Consider the following 21,242-nt stretch of genomic DNA (forward strand, 5'->3'; position numbering starts at 1 on the left):
ATCAGATTTTGGGTCAGATCGACTAGACCAGATAGTTGAAATATGTTTCTAAGGGATTATGCTCACTAGCTTCAAAGTACTTAATGGATAGACTATAGTGATGTTGATATTGACCACTTTAGGGATAAAAATCAAATAGAATAAAATAAAATACTGGAGCTTTTTAAAACAGATGGACAATCTCAAAATTGGCATTAAGACCTTTTGGATGAATACAGTCTAAATTAAAAATCCATTTAGATTCTGTTTTTAATTCCATGTCTCCTCCTCTCCAATCCTTGTTTATTTTGCATATACCCATATATTTGAAGCTTTTGTCACTTCCACCATGTACTTCTTTGAAGTGTTTGTAAATTGGTAAATCAACCTTCTTCCATTTGATCTGTAACAAATGTTCTCGAATTCGGTCTTTTAGTTTCCTAGAGGTCTGGCCTATATATTGCAGGCCACACCCACATTCGACCAAGTAAACAATGTTCTGATCAGTACATCTTATTGTTTGTTTGATATGGAATATTTCATTGGAAACTTTAGATTTTATTGTGTTCGTTTTCTTTCCATGTTTACATGCTTTACAGAAGTAACATGGATAAAAACCAAATAGTTTTTTACCCAAGATATCTGAAGGGTTCTTATCTTTCTTCTGTTTGGGTATGCTTGGAGCCAGAATTGATTTTAAATTATTGGCCTTCCTATAGATAAAATTGGGTCGTTCTGTTAGATGTTCGCCCAGAATATCATCATTTTTGAGTAGGTGCCAATGTCTCTTGATTATATCCTCGATTGTTTTTTTCTTTTCTCCATATTGGGTGATGAAAGGGATTTTGAGACCTTCAGATTTTTCTTTATCTGTTTTCATTTTGTACGTTAGAAGGGAGTCTCTTTTTGTGTTACTTACTTCTGTGATGGTCTTGTCTATGAGGGATTCACTGTATCCCCTCTCCAAGAATCTAGTTTTCAGTATTTTCGATTGTTTACCCCACATTTCTTCACTCGAACAATTCTTCCTAATTCTTAATAGTTGCCCTTTTGGGATGTTCGATATCCATTTCTTATGGTGGCAACTTGTGTGGTGGACATAATTGTTGGAGTCTACTTCCTTAAAGTGTGTGGATGTTTCAATCTTCCCATTGATGACTCTAATGTCTAGATCTAGATAGACAATGTGATCTTTACTGATAGAGCTAGTGAATCTAAGATTGGACTGGTTCAAGTTCATTACGTCCAATGTGTGTCTCAAATCATCCTCACTCCCCTTCCAAATAATTAGAAGGTCATCTATATATCTTTTGTATCCAATCGAGAGGTCATAGAAGAAGAGATAAGCCAGAAAGAGGTGAAAGGAGTTTTCAATTTAAGTAACACCAACTTGGTAACCGAAGAGAAGGAAATATTGAAATTAGGGCTATCATATGCACCATCGAGAGGGTTGGATAAGTTCCAAACATATTTAAATACGAAGGAGTTTGTAAGAAAGCTCACTTTAAAGAGATACTTCCTAAAGTCACCAGTGGAGAGAAGTTTATCTCTTCCATCAAGCTCCTATATGGAAAACCAATTCCAACACTCCGATCTCAAACCAAAGTCTCATTTTTACCCTACTCATTGTAAAGGACCAGCTATAGAGACATTTGAAACAATGGTGTGTAATGACATAAAGAAATTGAAATCCAATAAAGCATATAATAGAAATCTCAATGCCAAGCAACTCAAAACCATATCGAATTTGGAGAAAAATAACGACATCATCATCAAATCAGCCGATAAAGGTGGGGGTATTGTGATTATGAACAGAACAGACTATCAGAAGGAATCCAGAAGAATATTAGAAGATAAAGATACCTATGAAACTCTGGAAGCTGACCCCACAAGTGATTATAAAAGAACGCTTGATGACTTGAGGCTAATAGATTGGGTATTCTCAACGATAAAGAATATCGATATCGAAGTGTGAAGCATCCAAAAATCCGAGTCCTCTATCACTTGCCCAAAATTCACAAAAGTTTGGTCAACCCCCCGGGAAGGCCCATAGTATCGGGCATAGGATCGATGTCGAGTAATCTATCAGAATACATAGACAAGAAGTTACAACCATACGTCAGAAATTTAACATCATATCTGAGAGACTCCACTGAGGTATTAAATCTATTAAGAGACCTAGAATGGGATGACAGCTATATTATGATTACTAGTGATGTCACATCATTATACACTTCGATTCCACATGAGAAAGGACTTGAAACTATCAGCCACTTTTTGAATAAAGATGAAAATATGCCAGAATTACAGAGGAGGTTCATACTGGATGGGATAGACTATATCCTTCAACACAATTATTTCCATTGTGACAATAAATTCTACCGTCAAGTTTGTGGTACGGCCATGGGGACCAGGTTCGCGCCCAGCTATGCCAATCTGTATATGGGCAGATGGGAATCCATCTTCTGGGAATCATGCCCAGCGGGCGCGGACCTGGTCTTATACAAAAGATATATAGATGACCTTCTAATTATTTGGAAGGGGAGTGAGGATGATTTGAGACACACATTGGACGTAATGAACTTGAACCAGTCCAATCTTAGATTCACTAGCTCCATCAGTAAAGATCACATTGTCTATCTAGATCTAGACATTAGAGTCATCAATGGGAAGATTGAAACATCCACACACTTTAAGGAAGTAGACTCCAACAATTATGTCCACCACACAAGTTGCCACCATAAGAAATGGATATCGAACATCCCAAAAGGGCAACTATTAAGAATTAGGAAGAATTGTTCGAGTGAAGAAATGTGGGGTAAACAATCGAAAATACTGAAAACTAGATTCTTGGAGAGGGGATACAGTGAATCCCTCATAGACAAGACCATCACAGAAGTAAGTAACACAAAAAGAGACTCCCTTCTAACGTACAAAATGAAAACAGATAAAGAAAAATCTGAAGGTCTCAAAATCCCTTTCATCACCCAATATGGAGAAAAGAAAAAAACAATCGAGGATATAATCAAGAGACATTGGCACCTACTCAAAAATGATGATATTCTGGGCGAACATCTAACAGAACGACCCAATTTTATCTATAGGAAGGCCAATAATTTAAAATCAATTCTGGCTCCAAGCATACCCAAACAGAAGAAAGATAAGAACCCTTCAGATATCTTGGGTAAAAAACTATTTGGTTTTTATCCATGTTACTTCTGTAAAGCATGTAAACATGGAAAGAAAACGAACACAATAAAATCTAAAGTTTCCAATGAAATATTCCATATCAAACAAACAATAAGATGTACTGATCAGAACATTGTTTACTTGGTCGAATGTGGGTGTGGCCTGCAATATATAGGCCAGACCTCTAGGAAACTAAAAGACCGAATTCGAGAACATTTGTTACAGATCAAATGGAAGAAGGTTGATTTACCAATTTACAAACACTTCAAAGAAGTACATGGTGGAAGTGACAAAAGCTTCAAATATATGGGTATATGCAAAATAAACAAGGATTGGAGAGGAGGAGACATGGAATCAAAATTATTAAAAACAGAATCTAAATGGATTTTTAATTTAGACTGTATTCATCCAAAAGGTCTTAATGCCAATTTTGAGATTGTCCATCTGTTTTAAAAAGCTCCAGTATTTTATTTTATTTGATTTTTATCCCTAAAGTGGTCAATATCAACATCACTATAGTCTATCCATTAAGTACTTTGAAGCTAGTGAGCATAATCCCTTAGAAACATATTTCAACTATCTGGTCTAGTCGATCTGACCCAAAATCTGATCGTCTAAAGCCATTTAAGAAACCACACTTCTATATAAGTTAATGTGATTTTAAGATTTCAAGATTTTATATATGTATTTATCCGGTTTGGTCGAGCTGACCCAAGAATTTTAAAGCATTTCAATCTTAGACAAGTCTATGTGATTTTATAATTTTATTATTTTATGATTTTGTATATAATTTTATATATAGATCTATATATATTTTTATATAAACATTAAGTCTATGTGATTTTATAATTTTATTATTTTATGATTTTGTATATAATTTTATATATGGGTCTATACACATTTTTATATAAATATCTGATATAACGATCCCATTAGTGGATACTAGACCACGTGTGAGAACACCAGTTCAAAATATTTTTTTTATATATATGTTATACATTGTGATAGTGACAGATTTGTATAAAATGTATAAACATTGTGATATGTATAAAATGTAAAAACAATCCTTATGTTAGGTCCTGGATATATTAGCCCCAACTAGATGAACAAAATTTAGAATTAACGTTATTGGTAATCACTAACAAACACCAATCGAAATAGTCAGATATAAAATCCACATTTTGATTTTAAAGTAGGCCATCTGATGGCCGATTTTGTCTAATCATCATGGAAAATTAGTTTTCCAAAATATTGTAAGCCCATTACGATTTTGCCCTTTTCCAAAATGGCTCCGGGAAACCGGAAGCACAAGAAACCGGAAGCATTACAAGCTCTAACTTCCGGTCCACCATTGGAAGCGCGTGTTTTCGGCGGGATTCAATCCGTCAACATCCGCCTAATTTGGCGCAATTTTTTCAAACAAACGCCCACATAGAAGAGTATATAAGGTCAGTATTAATGTAGCCTCCATATGTCTTGAGAAAGGCCCGGTACGAGGGCCGAAACGCGTAGACGAAACTTTGTATCAGAGTTGGAGAGGCTCATTATATCCAGGACCAGGATTTGAATGGTAAGACTATTTTCAATAGTCCATACCCGTTAGCGCTGTTTGTTTAGTGCGCTTTTTTCCATTTCTTTCAGGTATTTGTCTTAACATAGGAATAGGACTTGGAACTCTACTACACATTGAGGATTTCTCTCACCGGATTTTTACCAGACTTTTAAGGATTTACCAAAAGACTCACAAAGGACACTATTATTGTCTTATCATTTTTTTATTTAAAGTTGTGGAAACACACCTTTAGGAGTTTGTGGACTAGTTTTGGCCAAACTATACACAATCTCTGTTTTTATGTCGTTTATATATTATAGCTTGTCATAAGTATACAGCTTGTGGTATAGCTTGTGTTATTTGTTTACTGTTTTTAAGATAATAACGCATTATCGGACCATCGAGTCCATCACCCAGATTGAATCAGGAGAATTGAGGTATTAGCTGGTACCAGTTTAGTTTAAATTCCATTGGTAGGATCTTACATTTAATTTTGTATTATATATATTATTTTTTCTGCATTTTCCCATCACTTTATCTTATTTTTTGATTTATTGATTTTTAAGACTACATTCACAACTTATTTTTATTGTGTGTCATATTCTACAAATCCACAATATGGTTTATTTGACACTTTAAGGAATCCAACACTTTGTATTTTATTTCTTATTTTTGATTTTTCACGGTGTTCATCATATGATTTAAATGTTGCAATATTTGTATGCACTGTTGACCTATTAGTGGGTCTCGTATCACTATATTAGTGATCCTATCACCTTGATAAGAACATTTGAGCTAATATTATACTATCCATTGAATACTAGATTCATTTGTACGTGTATTTAACAATACCATGTACCTACTAGAAGGTTTTTAAGAGGACTCATGAAAACTGGAACATTAGATATTGGTCATCCAGTTTAACCAACCGGATCTGTTATCTGTTGTATTTCAAATTATTTATTGTATTGTATTTTAAGCTTTGCCATATGTATTTTGTGTTTTTATGATTCTGGAGATCAGAATTACATTGGTTTTATATATTAAATATTTGGTTGATAGAAATTATTGGAGACCATTTTTGACTTTTTATTCCCTGTGGTATATCTAAGCCATTGGCGCTCCTATATATCCTAATTCATTGTTCCGTTTCTAGACCTATTAGGGGGTCTTCTTTATAGTGAGCAGATATCAGTCTTGGGCGCTGGTTACTTCGTCTTTTTCAACTGTTCAGAGAGGTGTACTGTTTTCCCTCCTTGTAAATCTCACATTTAATGATGGACCACAGGTTCTCAATGGGGTTCAGATCAGGTGAACAAGGAGGCCATGTCATTAGATTTTCTTCTTTTATACCCTTTCTTGCCAGCCACGCTGTGGAGTACTTGGACGCGTGTGATGGAGCATTGTCCTGCATGAAAATCATGTTTTTCTTGAAGGATGCAGACTTCTTCCTATACCACTGCTTGAAGAAGGTGTCTTCCAGAAACTGGCAGTAGGACTGGGAGTTGAGCTTGACTCCATCCTCAACCCGAAAAGGCCCCACAAGCTCATCTTTGATGATACCAGTCCAAACCAGTACTCCACCTCCACCTTGCTGGCGTCTGAGTCGGACTGGAGCTCTCTGCCCTTTACCAATCCAGCCACGGGCCCATCCAACTGGCCCATCAAGACTCACTCTCATTTCATCAGTCCATAAAACCTTAGAAAAATCAGTCTTGAGATATTTCTTGGCCCAGTCTTGACGTTTCAGCTTGTGTGTCTTGTTCAGTGGTGGTCGTCTTTCAGCCTTTCTTACCTTGGCCATGTCTCTGAGTATTGCACACCTTGTGCTTTTGGGCACTCCAGTGATGTTGCAGCTCTGAAATATGGCCAAACTGGTGGCAAGAGGCATCTTGGCAGCTGCACGCTTGACTTTTCTCAGTTCATGGGCAGTTATTTTGCGCCTTGGTTTTTCCACACGCTTCTTGCGACCCTGTTGACTATTTTGAATGAAACGCTTGATTGTTCGATGATCACGCTTCAGAAGGTTTGCAATTTTAAGAGTGATGCATCCCTCTGCAATATATCTCACTATTTTTGACTTTTCTGAGCTTGTCAAGTCCTTCTTTTGACCCATTTTGCCAAAGGAAAGGAAGTTGCCTAATAATTATGCACACCTGATATAGGGTGTTGATGTCATTAGACCACACCCCTTCTCATTACAGAGATGCACATCACCTAATATGCTTAATTGGTAGTAGGCTTTCGAGCCAATACAGCTTGGAGTAAGACAACATGCATAAAGAGGATGATGTGGTCAAAATACTCATTTGCCTAATAATTCTGCACTCCCTGTATAAACATATACATATATATGTAAGATGAAAACACAGTCCCCAATTGATCTCAATGTAAAGGCACTTTAGGTGCCGTTTTTTTCTAACCCACCACATCCACCCCCTTTAACCCATTATAACTGCTTTGTGACTTTTTTATATTTTTTTATTAAAAATGTGCATATTTATTTTACATCTAAAAACACAGTACTGTTTATTTGGGGGGCAATTGGGGCATATTTTTCTTTTTAACCAGAGGTCTGACCTCTTGTTAATTGCGCTAAGCTTAAAGTGAAACTGCAAACTTGCTGGAGCATTAACCAGCCACTTGTATTGGCTGGTTATTTAATATGCGCCCATAAAAGGGCAAATTCGCCCCTGTACGGGCGTATGTTGAGATAGAGCTCCACTTGTAATCTAGCCCTAAATGTTGACTATAATGTCCCTTTAAAGGGACAGTCAACACCAGAATTTTTGTTGTTTAAAAAGAAAGATAATCCCTTTATTACCCATTCCCCAGTTTTGCATATCCAACACAGTTATAATAATACACGTTTTACCTCTGTACTTATCTTGTATCTAAGCCTCTGCTGACTGCCCCCTTATTTCAGTTCTTTTGACAGACATGCAGTTTAGCCAATCAGTGCTCACTCCTAGGTCACTTTACGTGCATGAGCTCAATGTTATCTATATGAAACATGTGAACTAATGCCCTCTAGTGGTCAAAATGTATTCAGATTAGAGGCAGTCCTCAAGGTCTAAGAAATTAGCATATGAACCTCCTAGATTTAGCTTTCAACTAAGAATACCAAGAGAACAAAGCAAAACTGATGATAAAAGTAAATTGGGAAGTTGTTTAAAATTGCATGCCCTATTTAAATCATGAAAGTTTTTTTTGGACTTGACTGTCCCTTTAAGATGATACTAAATTCTTAGTTATAGGAACATGACATAATGCTGCACATTAAAAGATTTTCTAGATCATTTGCAAGCAGCTTTGTGCTTTTGTCTTGACAAATAAAGTCTTAGCATTTTGCCTGCAACTTTCTATCATTCGGGAGTGGCTTCAAAAGAAGCACAGATGAACATAAAAATCAAATATGAGCCTGGGAAAACCATATTTAACTATAATAACCTGCTTGTTTAAACATTAAAAAGCTGTACAAATTCCCAGTGTACTTTGTGTACAGCAGTAATTTGATGTTTCTGCTTTGGGAGTGCAGCAACTGAGGCTGTGTTTATTTTTAATAATCAGACTCTGCCACAAAGAAGTGGTAAACATGGATCTCGTTTGTTTATTGTTAGAGAGGGAGAGAACAGAGGGAAATCAAGAGAACAAAAGCTAGAGAAACACCTAGAGAATAGAAAACATAAAGCAGATTGCAAAAACAATAATGTTGGGGTCGTAACAATAGTAATTAGCAGAAAGCCTTGAGGTAGGGAAAACATTTTTAACTTATTTTTGCAGATGGAAAAGCATTGCATTTAGTTTTCAGACAAAATTAATATTCCACATTCTATAACAAATATGACAAAATCCCATGTTAAAAATATATGCAGCCGTAGCTCTAAATGGATTCTTGCTGCATAGCTGTCTACTTTCAATAGCGCTCACTACCCGTGCCAATAGTTAAAGTGAATGTAAAGTTGAAAGAATGAGTGCCCCGTTTTTAAAAACAGGGGCACTTTCATTCATAAAACTTTACATTGCAGCGTTTTTTTTTAAATACTTACCTTTTTCTTTAGGAAACCCAGACCCGCGATCCTCTGCGCACAGCTCCTCTGTTGTACTTAGCACAGCAATGACGGAACCGGCTTCCTCCAATCATGGCGTGCACCCCGGAGCGTCCAGCTTGTGAGGCCACGCAACGATTGGAGGAAGTTGGTTTCGTCATCGATATGCTAGGTACAGCATGAGAAGCGGGTGTAAGATCACCGGTCTGGGTCTCCTAAAGAAAAAAGTAAGAATAAAAAAAAACACTTTAATGTAAATTTTAATGAATGAGAGTGCCCCTGTTTTTCATAGTATTTTTTAAAAACTGGGCACTCATTCATTAAAATTTGCATTCACTTTAAAGGGACAGTCTACTCCAGAATTTTTATTGTTTAAAAGGATAGATAATACTTTTATTACCCATTCCCCAGTTTTGAATAACCAACACTGTGATATTACTATACCTTTAACCTAAGTGATTATCTTGTATCTATGCCTCTGAAGACAGCCCTCTTATTTCAGTTCTTTTCACAGACTTGCATTTTAGCTAATCAGTGTCGACTCCACAGTAGTGAGCACAATGTTATCTATATGACACACATGAACTAGTGCTGTCTAGCTGTGAAAAACTGTTTAAATGCTCTTAGATAAGAGGCATCCTTCAAGGGCTTAGAAATGAGTATATGAGCCTACCTAGATTTAGCTTTCAACAAAGAATACCAAAAAACTGAAGCAAAAAAACTGAAGCAAATTTGATGATACAAGTAAAATTGGAAAGTTGTTTAAAATTACATGCCCTATCTGAATAATGAAAGTTTAATTTTGACTAGATTGTCCCTTTAATAATAGATCTGCAGGATCTGCAAAGTTATTTGGGGAAATTATAAAAGGAACATTTTGGCAGATTGCTTAGGGCATTTATGGGTATTCACTGCATGTTTTGCTAAGAAATAGAGACAGACAAATACAGTTAAATAAGTACAGTTGCTTACATATAGCATACTGCAGATACCAGTAATGCTGCTGTATGATGGGGGTCATCTGATCCCCAGAACATGCCAATTTAACCCATCTGTACCACATTATTATCTTTAAACTATTTTATGTTTAAACTATCTCCTGGTTAAATGTAAATGTTGGTGCACTTTGGAGATAACTTAAGATAAAATTCCACCAGCAAGTCACAAACAAGTTCCACAATAAGTGTTTGCATCTCTTAATAAATGTAATGTGAAGCAAAGCAATTATTAAGGCCCAAGTGGACTGTTTTGTTAAGTGTGTATGTCTACAAGGGAGGGTGGTGCATCCAGACCTGCCTTAAAACGAGGGTTCCCTATCATAGGTAACAATAAAAAAATGTATAGTTAAGTTGTAATCGATTCATACATTTTTTCCATGCCCTTAGAATATCCTCATAGAAAATATTTCCATGGGTGTTGCATGTAAAAGAAACATTAATGATAATGGGTACATTGATTTTTCTTTTAGCTCAATTTCTGAAAGCTATTCTTTCCTACAAATCCAATCAAATATATATTTTCCTAATATTGCCCAATTAATATGATTCCAAATTTGGCAGTGGTAGACCACAATTAAGATATGGAAATTGCACACCAAAGAAAATATCTCATGCCTTGTTAATTTTGATTAAATCCCTTTTTTCAGAAAGGCAACATTTGTAGTGGAAATGAAAACCTTAGAAAAATAACCATTTTAGGGCTAGATTACGAGTGAAGCGCTCTTTATTGCTCCCATTCATGCATTGACTTTGCTAGAAGTAAGCTTTTTGTGCTTGTCGGGTAGCGTGCGTATTACAAGTTTAAAGTTAAAAGTTTTTGTATGAGCATTAACCCAACGCGCACAAAAAGTTGAAGTTCAAATATCGGAGCCACATTTTTGTATTCCCCCATAGACTTCAATGGAGCAGAAAAGTAGAGAAAATACTAACACCCATACTAGTACGCAAAACCACAATAAATATTCATATTTCACATTCCAATGTTCTTCACATAGCAGATTATGTTCTTTTTATTCTTAAATACATATTTCTATATATATTCTATATATTCTATATATTCTATATATATATATATATATATATATATATATATATATATATATATATATATATATATATGATTGTTTTTTGGTAAATATATATCTATACCTCTCTCTCTCTCTCTATATATATATAGTATATATATGTGATTATTTATAGGTATTGATATACAGATGTATATAGGAATAACTATTTACAAATACATATTTCCCATGACCGACAATATACTGAATTATCCTACTCTGATGAGGATCCATCTGATTCAGAAGATCCTACCTCAGATATTGACACTGACAAATCTACTTATCTCTTTAAGATGGAGTATATTCATTCCTTGTTGATGTTAATTACTTTGGATATTGAGGAAACTAGTCCTCTTGATACTAAAACAAGTAAACATTTAAATTCTGTTTATAAACCTCCTGTGATTACTCCAGAGGTTTTTCCAGTTTCTGAGGTTATTTCTGATATGATTTCAAAGGAATGGAATAGGCCTGGTACTTCTTTTATTCCTTCTTCTAGGTTTAAAAAGTTGTATCCTTTGCCAGCAGTCAGATTGGAGTTTTGGGAAAAAATCCCCAAAGTTGATGGGGCTATTTCTACTCTTACTAAACATACTACTATCCCTATGGAAGATAGTACTTCCTTTAAGGATCCTTTAGATAGGAAACTTGAATCTTATCTAAGGAAAGCTTATTTATATTCTGGCTATCTTCTCAGGCCTGCCATTTCTATGGCTGATGTGTCAGCTGCATCAACTTTCTGGTTGGAGACCTTAGCGCAACAGGAAATGGATCCTGATTTGTCTAGCATTGTTCGCTTGCTTCAACATGCTAATCATTTTATCTGTGATGCTATTTTTGATATCATCAAAATGGATGTTAAATCTATGTCTTTAGCTATTTTAGCTAGAAGAGCTTTGTGGCTCAAGTATTGGAATGCTGACATGGTATCTAAGTTTAGATTACTATCTCTTTCTTTCCAAGGTATCAATTTATTTGGTTCTCAATTGGATTCAATTATTTCAACTGTTACTGGGGGGAAGGGAGTTTTTTTTACGTCAGAATAAAAGATCTAAGGGTAAATCTAAAGCTTCTAATCGTTTTCGTTCTTTTCAACAGAATAAGGAACAGAAACCAATTCCTTCCCCCAAAGAATATGGTTCCAATTGGAAACATTCTTCAAGTTGGAATAAATCCAAGCCTTTTAAGAAACCAAAGCCAGCCCCCAAGTCTGCATGATGGTGTGGCCCTCATTCCAGCTCAGCTGGTGGGGGGCAGATTAAAATTTCTCCAAAACATTTGGGCAGATTCTGTCCAAAATCATTGGATTCAGAGTATTGTCTCTCAAGGGTATCGAATAGGTTTCAGAGTAAGACCTCCTGTGAGAAGATTTTTTTTCTCTCACGCGTTCCACCAAATCCAAGGAAGACTCTGGCTTTTCTGAAGTGTGTTTGAGATCTAGAGCTTTCAGGGGTAATCATACCAGTTCCGTTTCAGGAACAGGGTCTGGGGTTTTATTCAAATCTATTTATTGTCCCAAAAAAAGAAAAATCATTCAGGCCAGTTTTGGATCTGAAAATTTTGAATCGTTTTGTAAGAGTGCCAACTTTAAAAATGGTGACTATAAGGACTATTCTGCCTTTTGTTCAGCAAGGTCATTATATGTCCACGATAGACTTACAGGATGCATATCTTCATATTCCGATTCATCCAGATCACTATCGGTTTCTGAGATTCTCTTTTCTAGACAAACATTACCAATTTGTTGCTCTTCCATTTGGCCTAGCGAATGCTCAAAGAATCTTTTCAAAGGTTCTTGGTGCCCTACTCTCTGTAATCAGAGAGCGGGGTATTGCAGTATTTCCTTATTTGGACAATATCTTGGTACTAGCTCAGTCTTTACATTCTGCCAAATCTCAAACGAATCAACTAGTGTTCTTTCTTCAAAGACATGGTTGGAGGATCAGTTTACCAAAAATTTCCTTGATTCCTCAGACAAGGGTCACCTTTTTAGGTTTCCAGATAGATTCAGTGTCCATGACTCTGTCTCTAACAGACAAGAGATGAATAAAATTGGTTTCAGCTTGTCGGAACCTTCAGTCTCAATAATTCCCTTCAGTGGTTATGTGCATGGAAGTTTTAGGTCTCATGAATGCAGTATCGGACGTGATCCCCTTTGCTCGTTTTCTTATGAGACCTCTCCAGCTTTGGATGCTGAAACAATGGAGCAGGGATTATACAAAGATATCGACGTTTAATATCCTTAAATCCCAATGTTCGACTCTTTCTGACTTGGTGGTTAGATCACCATTCTATAGTTCAAGGAGCCTCTTTTGTTCGTCCAACCTGGACTGTAATCACAACAGATCTTTCAGGTTGGTGAGCTGTCTGGGGATCTCGGACAGCACAAGGGGTTTGGAAACCTCAAGAGGCGAGGTTACCAATCATTATTTTAGAACTCTGTGCTATTTTCAGGGCTCTTCAGGTTTGGCCTCTGTTGGAGAGAACCATTCATTTGTTTTCAGACAGACAATATCACAACTGTGGCATATGTCAATCATCAGGGTGGGACTCACAGTCCCCTAGCTTTGAAAGAAGTGTCTTGGATACTTTCTTGGGTGGAATCCAGCTCTTGTCTAATTTCTGCAGTACATACCCCAGGTGTAGACAATTGGGAAGCAGATTATCTCAGCCATCAGACTTTACATCCAGGGGAGTGGTCTCTCCATCCAAATGTGTTTTTTCAGATTGTTCAGATGTGGGGTCTTCCAGAAATAGATCTGATGGCTTCCCATCTAAACAAAAAACTTCCCAGGTACTTGTCCAGGTCCAGGGATCCTCAGGCGGAGTTGGTGGATGTGTTAGCAGTTCCTTGGTTTTACCAACCTGCTTATATCTTCCTGCCTCTAGTTCTTCTTCCAAGATTGATTTCCAAGATCATCATGGAACAATCGTTTGTGTTTCTGGTAGCACCAGCATGGCCTCACAGGTTCTGGTATGTGGATCTTTTCTGGATGTCCAGTTGCCAACCTTGGCCACTTCCTTTAAGACAAGACCTTCTGTCTCAAGGACCGTTTTTCCATCAGGATCTCAAATCATTAAATTTGAAGGTATGGAAATTGAACGCTTAGTGCTTAATCATAGAGGTTTCTCTAAATCAATGATTAATACTATGTTACAGGCTCGTAAATCTGTTTCTAGGAAGATTTATTATCGAGTTTGGAAGACATATTTCATGGTGTTCTTCTCATAAATTCTCCTGGCATTCTTTTAGAATTCCTAGAATTTTACAGTTCCTTCAGGATGGTTTGGATAAAGGTTTATCTGCAAGTTCCTTGAAGGGACAAATGTCTGCTCTTTCTGTTTTATTTCACAGAAAGATTGCTAAGCTTCCTGATATTCACTGTTTTGTGCAAACTTTGGTCCTTATCAAGCCTGTCATTAAATCAATTCCTCTTCTTTGGAGTCTTAACTTGGTTTTGAAGGCTTTACAGGCTCCTCATTTTGAGCCTATGCATTCTTTGGATATTAAACTACTTTCTTGGAAAGTGTTGTTCCTTTTGGCTATCTCTTCTGCTAGAAGAGTTTCCGAATTATCTGCTTTTTCTTGTGAGTCTCCTTTTCTGATTTTCCATCAGGATAAGGCAGTTTTGTGGACCTCATTTAAATGTTTACCTAAAGTTGTGAATTCTGACAACATTAATAGGGAAATTGTTGTTTCCTCTTTGTGTCATAATCCTAAGAATTCTTTGGAGAGATCCTTACATTCTCTGGGTGTTGTAAGAGCTTTGAAATATTATGTTGAAGCTACTAAAGATTTCAGGAAGACTTCTAGTCTATTTGTTGTCTTTTCTGGTCCTAAGAAAGGTCAGAAAGCTTCTGCCATTTCCTTGGCATCCTGGTTAAAGTTTTTGATTCATCAGGCTTATTTTGAGTCGGGTCAGGCCCCGCCTCAGAAAATCACAGCTCATTCTACTAGATCAGTTTCCACTTCGTGGGCTTTTAAGAATGAAGCTTCAGTTGATCAGATTTGCAAAGCAGCAACATAGTCTTCTTTGCATACATTTACTAAATTCTACTGTTTTGATGTATTTGCCTCTTCAGAAGCAGTTTTTGGTAAAAAAAAAGTTCTTCAGGCAGCTGTTTCAGTTTTATTCCTCTGCTTATGTTTTAAGTTTTTTCTTTTCAATTATGAGAAAAACTTATTTTTTTGGATGTGGATTTAATTTTTTCAGTGGAAAATTATTGTTTTTATTTGTGTCCCTCCCTCTCTAGTGACTCTTCTGTGGAGTTCCACATCTTGGGTATTAATATCCCATACGTCACTAGCTCATGGACTCTTGCCAATTACATGAAAGAAAACATAATTTATGTAAGAACTTACCTGATAAATTCATTTCTTTCATATTGGCAAGAGTCCATGAGACCCACCCTTTTTATGGTGGTTATGTTTTTTTGTATAAAGCACAATTATATTTCCAGTTCCTTTTTTTTAATGCTTTTTACTCCTTTTTCTATCACCCCACTACTTGGCTATTCGTTAAATTGAATTGTGGGTGTGGTGAGCAGTGTATTTATAGGCATTTGGAGGTTTGGAAAACTTTGCCCCTCCTGGTAGGATTGTATATCCCATACGTCACTAGCTCATGGACTCTTGCCAATATGAAAGAAATGAATTTATATGGTAAGTTCTGTATGTGTACATATGTATTTATGCATTTATATGTGTATATATGACTGTAAATACATACATTATGTTAAAGCCCTTTGCCTGCCTTTTTTCCAAACACCTGAGACCTCATATCTTTGAGCAATTATTACTTTTTTTGCAATTTTTTTAAAATAATTTTAGATAGTGTTATTATGAGTTTAACTGTTCTTTTAAATGTAATTTTAGTGGTTTTCGTGCAACTTTTTTGTCTCGCATAACAGTCAACCAGATCTCTGAAGTTGTGCTATCCATACACACGTTAAATTCAATTGCACTCGAGTGAACGTGTTTTCTTTCAACTTGTAATACACACACTACTTCTGATGTGTGCAAAGAGCTGCAATAAACCCCTTATTGCTTGCGCATAGTTAGCACTCATCGAGTTGCATTCATATTACAAATTGAAAATAAATTTTTTGTGTGAAACCTCGTCATGAGCTATCCAAACATCGCAACCACATTAACTTCTCAAGTCAATGGAGAGCACAACCTGAAAAAAACACTTGACAGGAGTTATGAAAAGGTCACATTCCTATGTTTTTAACATACAAAAAAATGTACTTTTTATTGTAAATACATACATATATATATATATATTTACCCATACCTATATATCTATTTCTATAGATATATAGGTATAAATATGTATTTTACATGAAAATTATAATATTTCTATAGAAATATTTACTTAATAATAAAAAGTACATTATTTTCTATCGGCTAGATTACGAGTTTTGCGATATGAGTGAAAAACCAGCGTTAAAGCTCTATTTCACTACCGCTGGTATTACGAGTCTTGCAGGTTTAGCTGTACCGCACACTTTTTTGGCCGTAACGCAATGTAATTACCGCAGCTTTCAAAAAGTCCTTTTCCAATGGGACTTCCATAGCGCCGGTATTACGAGTCTGCCTGGGAGGCCAAAAAGTGAGAAATACACCCTATACCGCCAAGATCCATACCGTAAACTGAAAGTCAGTAGTTATGGGTTTTACGCTACAAATCTGTAACATAAAACTCATAACTAAAGTGCTAAAAAGTACACTAACACCCATAAACTACCTATTAACCCCTAAACCGAGGTTCGCAAATAATACAACAAAATTATTAACCCCTAATCTGATGCTCCGGACATTGCCGCCACTATAATAAACATAATAACCCTTAAACCGCCACACTCCGCATCACAAACACTAGTTAAATATTATTAACCCCTAATCTGCCGCCCCTAACATCGCTGCCACCTACCTACATTTATTAACCCCTAATCTGCTGCCCCCAACGTCGCCGCCACTATACTAAATTTATTAACCCCTAAACCTACATCTAACCCTAACACCCCCTAACTTATATATTATTAAAATAAATCTAAATAAAACATACTATTAATAAGTTTAACTAAATAAATCCTATTTAAAACTTAATACTTACCTGTAAAATAAACCCTAAGCTAGCTACAATATAACTAATAGTTACATTGTAGCTAGCTTAGGGTTTATTTTTATTTTACAGGCAAGTTTATATTTATTTTAACTAGGTAGAATAGTTACTAAATAGTTATTAACTATTTACTAACTACCTAGCTAAAATAAATACATATTTACCTGTAAAATAAAACCTATCCTGCCTTACACTAACACCTAACCTTACACTACAATTAAATTAATTACATTAATTAAATACAATTACCTAAATTACAAAAAAAAACCCCCACTAAATTACACAAAATAAAAAAGAAATTGTCAGATATTTAAACTAATTACACTTAATCTAATAGCCCTAGCAAAATAAAAAGCCCCCCCAAAATAAAAAAAACCCTAGCCTAAACTAAACTACCAATAGCCCTTAAAAGCACCTTTTGAGGGGCATTGCCCCAAAGAAATCAGCTCTTTCACCTTTAAAAAAAAAAATACAAACAACCCCCCAACAGTAAAACCCACCACCCACACAACCAACCCCCCAAATAAAATCCTAACTAAAAAAACATAAGCTCCCCATTGCCCTGCAAAGGGCATTTGGATGGGCATTGCCTTTAAAAAGGCATTTAGCTCTTTTTCAAGTGCTCAAACCCCTAATCTAAAAATAAAACCCACCCAATAAACCCTTAAAAAGCTAACACTAACCCCCGAAGATCCACTTACAGTTTTTGAAGACCCGACATCCATCCTCAACGAAGCCGGCAGAAGTCCTCAACGAAGCGGCAGAAGTCTTCATCCAACCGGGCAGAAGTCTTCATTTTGTAAACGTTTTGTAAACCACTCCAAACACAGGTGATACTGTGTAGGAAGTTGAGAGGTGGAGCCCTGGAATAGCCAATAGAATGCAAGCTCAATCCTATTGGCTGATTGCAACAGCCAATAGGATTTTTCCCCCCTTAATTCCTATTGGCTGATAGAATTCTATCAGCCAATCGGAATGTAAGGGATGCCATCTTGGATGACGTCATTTAAAGGGAAACTTCATTCTTCAGCAACCATCATAAGAAGAAGATGCTCCGCGCCGGATGTCTTGAAAATGGACCCGCTCCGCACTGGATGGATGAAGATAGAAGATACCGTCTGGATGAAGACTTCTGCCCACTTGGATGAAGGACTTCTGCTGGCTTTTGAGGAGGACTTCTGCTGCCTGGATGAGGATGGATGTCCGGTCTTCAAAAACTGTAAGTGGATTGTCAGGGGTTAGTGTTAGCTTTTTTTTAAGGGTTTATTGGGTGGGTTTTATTTTTAGCTTAGGGTTTTGGGCAATGTAAAAGAGCTAAATGCCCTTTTAAGGGCAATGCCCATCCAAATGCCCTTTTCAGGGCAAAGGGGAGCTTAGGTTTATTTAGATAGGGTTTAATTTTGGGGGGTTTGGTTGTGTGGGTGGTGGGTTTTAGTGTTGGGGGTTTTTTTTGTATTTATTTTTACAGGTAAAAGAGGTCATTTCTTTGGGGCAATGCCCCGCAAAAGGCCCTTTTAAGGGCCATTGGCAGTTTAGTGTAGTCTAGGTTTTTTTTATTTTGGGGGGCTTTTTTATTTTGATAGGGCTATTAGATTAGGAGTAATTCATTTTTATTTTTGATAATTTCTTTTTTTATTTTGTGTAATTTAGATAATTGTATTTTGTTAATTTAATTTATTTAATGTATTGTAATGTTAGGTGTTAGTGTAACTCGTTAGGTTTCATTTTACAGGTAAATTTGTATTTATTTTAATTAGGTAGTTATTAAATAGTTAATAACTATTTACTAACTAGTCTACCTAGTTAAAATAAATTCAAACTTAGCTATGAAATAAAAATAAAACCTAAGATAGCTACAATATAACTATTAGGTATATTGTAGCTATCTTAGGGTTTATTTTACAGGTGAGTTTGTATTTAGTTTTAAATAGGAATGATTTAGTTAATAATAGTAGGTTTTATTTAGATTTATTTTAATTATGTTAAAGTTAGGGGGTGTTAGGGGTAGGGTTACATTAGGGTTAGACTTAGAGTTAGGGTTACGTTAGGGGTTAATATTTTTATTTAGTGTTAGTGATGTGGGAGGCCAGAGGTTTAGGGGTTAATAACTTTAGTATAGTGGCAGCGGCGATATTGGGGGTGGCAGATTAGGGGTTAATAAGTGTAGGTAGGTGGCGGCGACATTGGGGGCGGCAGATTAGGGGTTAATAAGTGTAGGTAGGTGGCGGCGACATTTGGGGCAGCAGATTAGGGGTTAATAAGTTTAGGTGGATGGTGGTGACATTGGGGACAGCAGATTAGGGGTTAATAAGTGTAATGTTGGTGTCAGCGATGTCGGGGCGATTGCAGTTGTTAGGATTTTTTTTTAGCCGGCTCTCCCCATTGATGTCTATGGGTAAATTGTGCACGAGCACATCAAAACACTACTTGTATTTGGGTGAGGTATGGAGCTCAACGCAACTATATTGCCCTCACAAGCCGGGTTTTTGCAAGCCTGTAATAGCAGCGCTATTAAAGGTGAGCGGTGAAAATAACGTACAAGTAATTAGCGAGCCAGCCATAACGCAAAACTCTGGCTGAATGTTAGGTGAATTTATAGTTTAATCTTAGTTTTTGTTTTATTTTACAGGTAAGTTTTAATTTATTTGAAGGTAGTTATATTGTAAATTTAATTTAAAGTTAGGGGGGTGTTAGGTTTAAGGGTTAATAGTTTAATTTAGTGTCTCTGCTCAACCATTTTAATCCTGTAACCCATAGTTTTTAAATCTGACATAACAGAAACCAACCCCTGTTGTATTTTATCAATTTTATCTGTCAGGCTGGAAAGCTGCAGAGAGACATAACCACTTTGTTTGGAAAATGTGTCCTCCAACATTGGACCTGACAGAGAATTACAGGCTGGTTTATTTTTTTTTTTCCAATCATTTTGCCTTTAAAGGGACACTAAACCCAAAAATGTTCTTTCATGATTCAGATAGAGAATACAATTTTAAACAACTTTCCAATTTACTTCTATTATCTATTTACTTCATTTTTTATATATCCTTTGTTGAAGAAATAGCAATGCACATGAGTGAGCCAATCACACAAGGCATCTAGGTGCAGCAACCAATCAGCCGGCACTAAGCCTATCTAGATATGCTTTTCAGCAAAGAATATCAAGAGAATAAAACAAATTAGATAATAGAAATAAATTAGAAAGTTGTTTAAAATAACATGCTCTTTCTAAATCATGAAATAAAAATTAGGGTTTCATGTTCCTTTAAGTGCCATTTTTGATGTATTTAAAAAAATTTCTGTGGAGATTGGAGAACAGATTTTATAATAATACATTAATCCCCTTATTTGCCCATAATTTAGCAATCCACTTAATTGAATATTCTTAGCACTACTTATATACCAAAGATTAAATTCTTACATTTAACAGAAGTTTCAAGAATAAAAAATTGTGCACACATGCTTTACCATATGTTGGAGTTCACCAAATAAAGGCTAAGAAATACGTCTGTCTCTCTGGCTACTCTGTACCTGGCTTTTCCAAGTTTTGTGTTAGACAATTACCAACTCATCCCCTGTATCCTTGTTGCATAACAAGAGGGTTAATCTCAAGTAGCTTCCAGATATTGCTGGCAAGTAGACATGTGCACGTCGGAAAATTTTGTTTTGTATCGATTCAGTATTTTTTAATTTCATTTCGGACGCATTCGGATTGATTCGTTATAGCAGTAATTCGGTTCGGATGCATTCAGATTGATTCATTATAGCAGTTATTAGTTTCGGATGCATTCTGAAGTTCGTTATGTTCGGATTCATTCGTTATGTTATATTACGTTGATTCAGATGGTTCCAACCAACACAAAATGAATTATTTCACTGTTATATATCACTATATTTAATTGTAATATATCTCTATTTGTATTTTTTATAATAAATATGGAATGGCAAAGGAATTGTGATTAGTCCAGAAAGTCTGACTATTTTGCCATGGCCATTCGAATAAACCGAATGAATCCAAACTAATTTGGATGCTTTGTTACAAATTAATTTGGATTAGTTTAGTTTCATTACTAGGGTGATCTGGAGATTCGGATACAGCTGAATCTCCAAATCACCCGAATTTCGCCCGAATTTTGATTCTGAACTAAACGAATTGCACATGTCTACTGCCAAGTAATGCGACAACCTGCAGAGCACTATGTCTACCGGTGTGAATGATCCTTATCCTCCTCGCTCACCCAATTCACCCAATTGAGATCCTCTCACTGCCACCTTTGTTCATGCAG

Source organism: Bombina bombina, chromosome 4 (genome assembly GCF_027579735.1).
Source record: "Bombina bombina isolate aBomBom1 chromosome 4, aBomBom1.pri, whole genome shotgun sequence".
Lineage (NCBI taxonomy): Eukaryota > Metazoa > Chordata > Amphibia > Anura > Bombinatoridae > Bombina > Bombina bombina.